Genomic DNA, 6,230 nt, shown 5'->3' on the forward strand with positions numbered 1-6,230 from the left:
TGCTCCCACCTAATGGGCACAATTTAAGGGTATATGGCTCACCTCCTGGGTGCAGGACACAACAGGGACTTTACCTAACAAGTGCAAACGTTATAACCTAATTGTTTGTACCCTCGTATTAATCTGAAATTTAATAAATGGGTCTCAACCATTAACCATCTGAAAAACTTCATACCAAGAAATAATCCAAGTGGCTCCGGGATTTTTTGTTTTTCAAAAATGTTTAAAAGGATAAAGAGAAAAAGCAATAAATACCAGAAGAAAATAAGGGAGAATAATTTTAGAAACTCAGAGAGAAGACTTTTTTTTAACTATGACACAAAATCTAAAAATCTTAAGGAAGAAGTTGACACGTATGACTACATAAAAATTTTAATTTCTATGTAGTAATAAATACCGCCGTTAGCAAAACAAAAGAGAACAGGAAAAAAAACTGCTTAGAACTTAGATAAGGGCCAAAAAAATTATTTCCCTAATATATAAAGAATTCTTATAAAAGGATTAAACCAAGTGCAGTAGAAATGGTATCTGTACACTGCAACTCCGAAGAACATACCAATTGGAAGACATCTTTTTTGAGATATACCCACACAGAAACTTCCATAGCAAAGAGTAAATAATACGAGGGGCTGGCTTTTGCAGGACAATCTAAAACCTCACTACTAGAATTTTATGTTGCCAGTAATGCTGAAGATTAGCTGCATCTGAAGAACAGTCTGTTCTTGCTGTTTTGCAAAATTGTGAAAGAAGTTGATACAGCCCTCAACAGAAAGGCTGCTAATAGCCGTGGCCGGTGATCCCATAACTTCCATTTTCTCCCAATTAGCTGTGACCCTGGGGAGCAGAGAGAGGAACAAGTGCTCTGCTTACACAGCCTTTGTCCAGTTAGTTCTTAGTTCCAGCTAATGAACAGGAAGAAAGAGCTTTCCATGGAGGAAATCAGGTTATTTAGAAATGTTTACATCTCACTGCTGGGATTAAAGAGCACTATCTGCTTGGACTTCTGCACAGCAAATCAATTTTTCTTCAAGAAAAATTAATGATAAGTGGTATGGTTTTCAAATGCTGAGGAAGTAGCAAAGATGCCTTCTGTAGGATGGGCCTTTGGTTACCTAACACTTGGTAAATCTGCATCATTTGAGACTCTCCTTGAGAGGTTTTGGGGTAGCTGGTATACCCTGGGACATGCCAAGGTTTTGGAAAAGCCAGTGAGAGAGCCAGTCAGTTAACTTTTGCTAAGTAACCAACCACCTCAGAATGTAGTGACCAGAAAACAACCATTTATTTAGTCCTTGGTTCTGTGAGTGAGAGATTTAGCTGGGCTCAGTTGGGCAGTCCTTTGGAGCTCAGCCAGGCTTTCTCATGCGTCTGCAGTCAGCTGTGGGTTGGCTTTGTTTGTCCTGGCTGGCTCTGTCACATATCTGGGGTCTGGCTGAAATGACTGTGCTGACATGGTTGGTGCTGGACTATGTGGTCTCTCATCCTCCAGCACACTGGCCCTGGTTTGTTCTCATGATGGTTGAAAGAGCTTGACAGAGCTAGAGAGTGGAAAACCTCAGCCCAGAACTGAAACACCACCCCTTCTGTCAAATTCTCTTGGCCAATAAGACCAGCCGGGATGCCAGGTGCAGAAACAGACTTTATCACTCGATGGGGAGAGATGCAAAGTCATGCTGCAAAAGTGATGTGATGGAAATGCTTACAGAGAGTAAAGGCACTTTTTGTCTGAAGGTTCTTGAAGAGCTTCCCCATGATAAAATGTGAAGCTTTAAGATTATTTCCTTGTTAAGAGAAATGAGGGAAGGATAGGGAAATTATGGCCATTTCTGTGAACAATATACCACAAGTGGGTAAGTAGGAAAATGTCTGGAATGCCTCATGTCAGGTGAGTATAAAGCTAGCAAAGTTTGGTTCCGGAGTTTGTAACAAATATCATTCTGAGGGTTGGTGGATAATGATAGATGAGATTTGACATAAATCTCTTTGTCTTTAAAATGAGAACGTTCCCTACCTGGTGACATCTGTATGTTGCTGGGGAGAATGCCTGTGATCAAATTTTGAGAATTAGGACTGTGTCAAAAAGAATACGGGGCAGGCAGTGCCTGTGGCTCAAAGGAATAGGGAGCTGGCCCCATATACTGGAGGTGCCGGGTTCAGACCCAGCCCCAGCAAAAAAGAAAAAAAAACGAAAAAAAAAAAATAAAAAAAAGAATATGGGGCAGGTGGTAGCTCACACCTGTAAGCCTAGCACTTTAGGAGGCCAAGCTGTGAGAACTGAGATCAGGAGTTCAAGATCAGCCCGAGCAAGAGAGAGATCTCGTCTCTACAAAAAAATAGAAAAATTAGCCAGGTGTAGTGGCACACACTTTAGTCCCAGCTACTCGGAAGGCTGGGAGATAGAAGAATCACTTTAGCCCAGAAGTGTAAGGTTGCAATATGTTATGATGATGCGATGGCACTCTAGCTCAGGCCACAGAATGAGACCCAGCCTCAAAGAAGAAAAAAAAAAAAAAAGGATAAAGATATCATGTAGGCTACATAACCACAAATAAGGCTGGGTGCTTGTTTCAGTAGGAGATAGTTGTTAGCCTCTGTTGCCAGATGGCTAGATTAGAATTCCAGCTCTACTAATTGTTAGTGTGTGATGCAGGACTAGTTACATAACCTCTCTTTACCTAGTTTCGTCATCTGTGAAACAGAGATCATAGGATATCTCCTTCATGGGGCTGTTATGAGGATTAAATAAGTTAATACATGGAAGAAGCTTAGAACTCTGCCTGGTCCATAGCAAGCATTCTGTGAGTGTTGGCTGTGGTAGGTAAACATAAAGAACTTTTAGCTCTGGACCCTCATCAATAAGCATGAGCTGACCACTGTACCCTCATAAGCAGGCGACGCAAGGGCATAATGCCGTTGCCCCTGCTACTGAATTAACAGTGTTGTGACTATGTCCTAAAAACCGACAAGGGATGAGAGGTTATTTGACCATATGTGAATGTGGACGCGCTACAGCATACAGTGATTTCACTAAGACACCCCCGCCAATGGCAGTTTCTTAGATGATTTACTCAGTGATTGCTGACTGAAAGACATTTTACTCTAGAGACCTGGAAACTGGGCCTCTGTCAGCATCCAAATGCCCTTTGTCTTGAGGAAAACAAAACAGGTAAAAGTTTTCTTTTTTCCTCTTAAGAACATTTAATATAAAATTATACTTCTCAAAATAAATTCTTATTTTTTTCCCTCCATCTATGGGGACTACAGGTATCTGCCACAATGCCCAGCTACTTTTATGTTGTACTTGTTTGTCAGGCCTGGGCCAGGTTCAAACCCACCAGCACTGGTGTTTGGGGCCAGTGCCCTAGCTGCTGAGCTACAGGTGCTGAGCCTGTATTTAAAAATTTTAAGAACTGGCCAGGTGTAGTGGCTCATGCCTGTAATCCCAGCACTCTAGGAGGCTGAAGTGGTGAATTTCCTGAACTCAGGAGTTCCAGACTAGTGTCCCCCCCCATTCCCAATGCCCTCCACCCCATCTCTACTAAAAAAAAAAATAGAAAAAACTAGTTGGGCATCGTAGCAGGCACCTGTAGTCCCAGCTACTCAGGAAGCTGAGGCAAGAGAATCGCTTGAGCCCAAGAGTTCGAGGTTTCTGTGATCTATGACGCCACGGCACTCTACCCAGGGCGACAGAGTGAGAGTCTGTCTCAAAAATAATAAGACATAAAAAAAAATTAAAAATTAAAAAAAACCAGAAATGCTAAAAGAATAGCAAAATGATCACCTACATATTCTTTAGTCATTATTGTGACTATTATAATTTTGTTATAATTGTGCCTCTCTATTTATCTACTTATGTTTGCTTAGCCACATGAAATTAAGTTGCAGATTTCATAGTATTCCGTGCCTGAATATTTCAAAATGTATTATAAGGACAAAGAAATTCTCCTTCATAACAGTAACATTGTCACATCCAAGAAATTTAATAATTCATTCAAAGAAATTCTATAGAATTATTTCGTATTTAATTCATACTCAATTTCCCCCTATTTGTCTCTAAAATGTTTATTGTAATTGTCTTTCTAAAAATCCAGAATCTAATCAATGGTCACAATTGCTTTTTGTTGAAGTCTCTTAAGTCTTCTTTAAAATAGAACAGTTCCTCCCATCTTTTTTGTTTTGTTTTGTTTTGTTTTGTTTTGAGACAGTGACACTATGTCACCCTCACTCTCGGTAGAGCACTGTGGTGTCACAGCTCACAGCAAACTCCAACTCTGGGAGGTTGCCTCAGTCTTCCCAGTAGCTGGGACTACAGGCACCTGCCACAATGCCCAGCTATTTTTTGTTGCAGTTATCATCTTTGTTGTTTAGCTGGCATGGGCTGGGTTCGAACCCACCAGCCTCAGTGTATGTGGCTGGCACCATGACCACTGTGCTACGGGTGCCGAGCCTCCCATCTTATTTTTAATAATACAATTTCCTTTTTTTTTTTTTTTTTTTTGAGACAGAGTCTCACTCTGTTGCACTGGGTAGAGGGCCATGGTTATGACAGAGTGGGATAGCTCATGGCAACTTCAAACTCTTGGACTTGAACAACCCTTTGCTTCAGCCTCCAAGTAACTGGGACTACAGGCATGTGCTGCTACCCTGGGCTAGTTTTTCTATTTTTAATAAAGACAGGGTCTTGCTCTTGCTCAGGCTGGTCTCAAACTCCTGAGCTTAAGCAATCCACCTGCCTCGGCCTCCCAGAGTAGTCTTGGAAGTGTGAGCCATCACTCCCTGCCAATAATACACTTTTTAAAAGAACAGTTTTAGATTTACAGAGGAAATAGACCAGAGACATTTTACATTAGTGTGGTGCATTTGCCTCCGTTGATGAATTAGTACTGATATATTTTATTAATTAACAGTTCATAATGTGCTCAGATTTCCGTAATTTTTACTTAGTGTCTTTTTCTTTCAGGATCCCCTCCGGATACCTCATTCTATTCTGGTTGTCATGGTTCCTTAGGCCTCTCTTTGACTGTGACAGGTTCTTGGACTTTCTTTGCTTTTGACCTTGACAGTTTTGAGGAGTACTGGTCAACTACTTTGTAGGATGCCCCTATATTGGAATTTGTCTATTTTCCTCATGATCAGAATCATGTTATTATGGGTTTTAAGAAAGCATGGGTGTAAAGAGTTACTTTTTCACATACATCAAGGGTCCATAGTATCAACGTGATTTTTTAGTGTCAATGTTGACCCTGCTCACCTGGCTGAGTTAGTGTTTATCAGGTTTCTCCACTTTTGTTTCTGATATTGGTAATTTTTGTCTCCAATTTTTTCTCGTTTAGCTTGGCTAGAGGTTTGACCTTTTCAAAAAGTCAATTTTTGGCTTTATTGATTTTTCCTCTCCTATTTCCCATTCTCAAATTCATTGATTTCTTCTGTAATTTTTATTATTTCTACTACTTGCTTTAGGCTTATTTTGCTCTTCTTTTCTGTAGTCTCCTGAGATATAAGATTAGGTTATTGATTTTAAATCTTTTATTTATTTTTTTCATTTTTCACTGCCACTTAAGAACTGCCAGGAGTGGACCCAGACCAGCTAGATATTTTTTCTAATGCTCTTATTTGGCAGGTACAACAATACATTTTCCCGACTCTTTGGTTCAGTGCTCTATTTAGTCTACAGAGACTGTGATCACTTCATAATTCATTGTTTTACTTTACTGAAGAAGTCATGCTGATTAAAACTGGTAAACCAGGCTGGGGATGGTGGTTTATACCTATAATCCTAGCACCTTGGAGGCTGAGGTGGGAGGATCAGTTGAGCCAGGAGTTTGAAGCCAACTTGGGCAATATAGTGAGATCCTGTCCCCAAAAAAAAAATTTTTTTTTTTTAATTAGCAGTGCATGGTGGTGCACATCCATAGTCTTAGCTACTTGGGAGGCTGAGACAGGAGGACTGCTTGAGCCCAGGACTTTGAGGTTGTAGTGAGCTATGATCAAGCCACTGCACTCTAGCCGGGACAACAAAGCAAGATCTTACCTTGAAAACAAACAAACAAACAAACAAACAAAAAAACAAACCCTAGTGAACAAGCAGATGCCTTTTAAATAAATTTCAATAGCGCATGGGAAATAAATATTAATAAACAAAATGTTAAAATTTTGGTATTATCAGACTAAATAGTATTTAACTCTTGTATTCATTTTAAAAAGAATTGTGATTCGTGGGCAACACCCAT

This window comes from Otolemur garnettii, unplaced genomic scaffold, assembly GCF_000181295.1.
Source record: "Otolemur garnettii isolate 467f Iridium unplaced genomic scaffold, OtoGar3 scaffold00002, whole genome shotgun sequence".
Taxonomy (NCBI): Eukaryota; Metazoa; Chordata; class Mammalia; order Primates; family Galagidae; genus Otolemur; species Otolemur garnettii.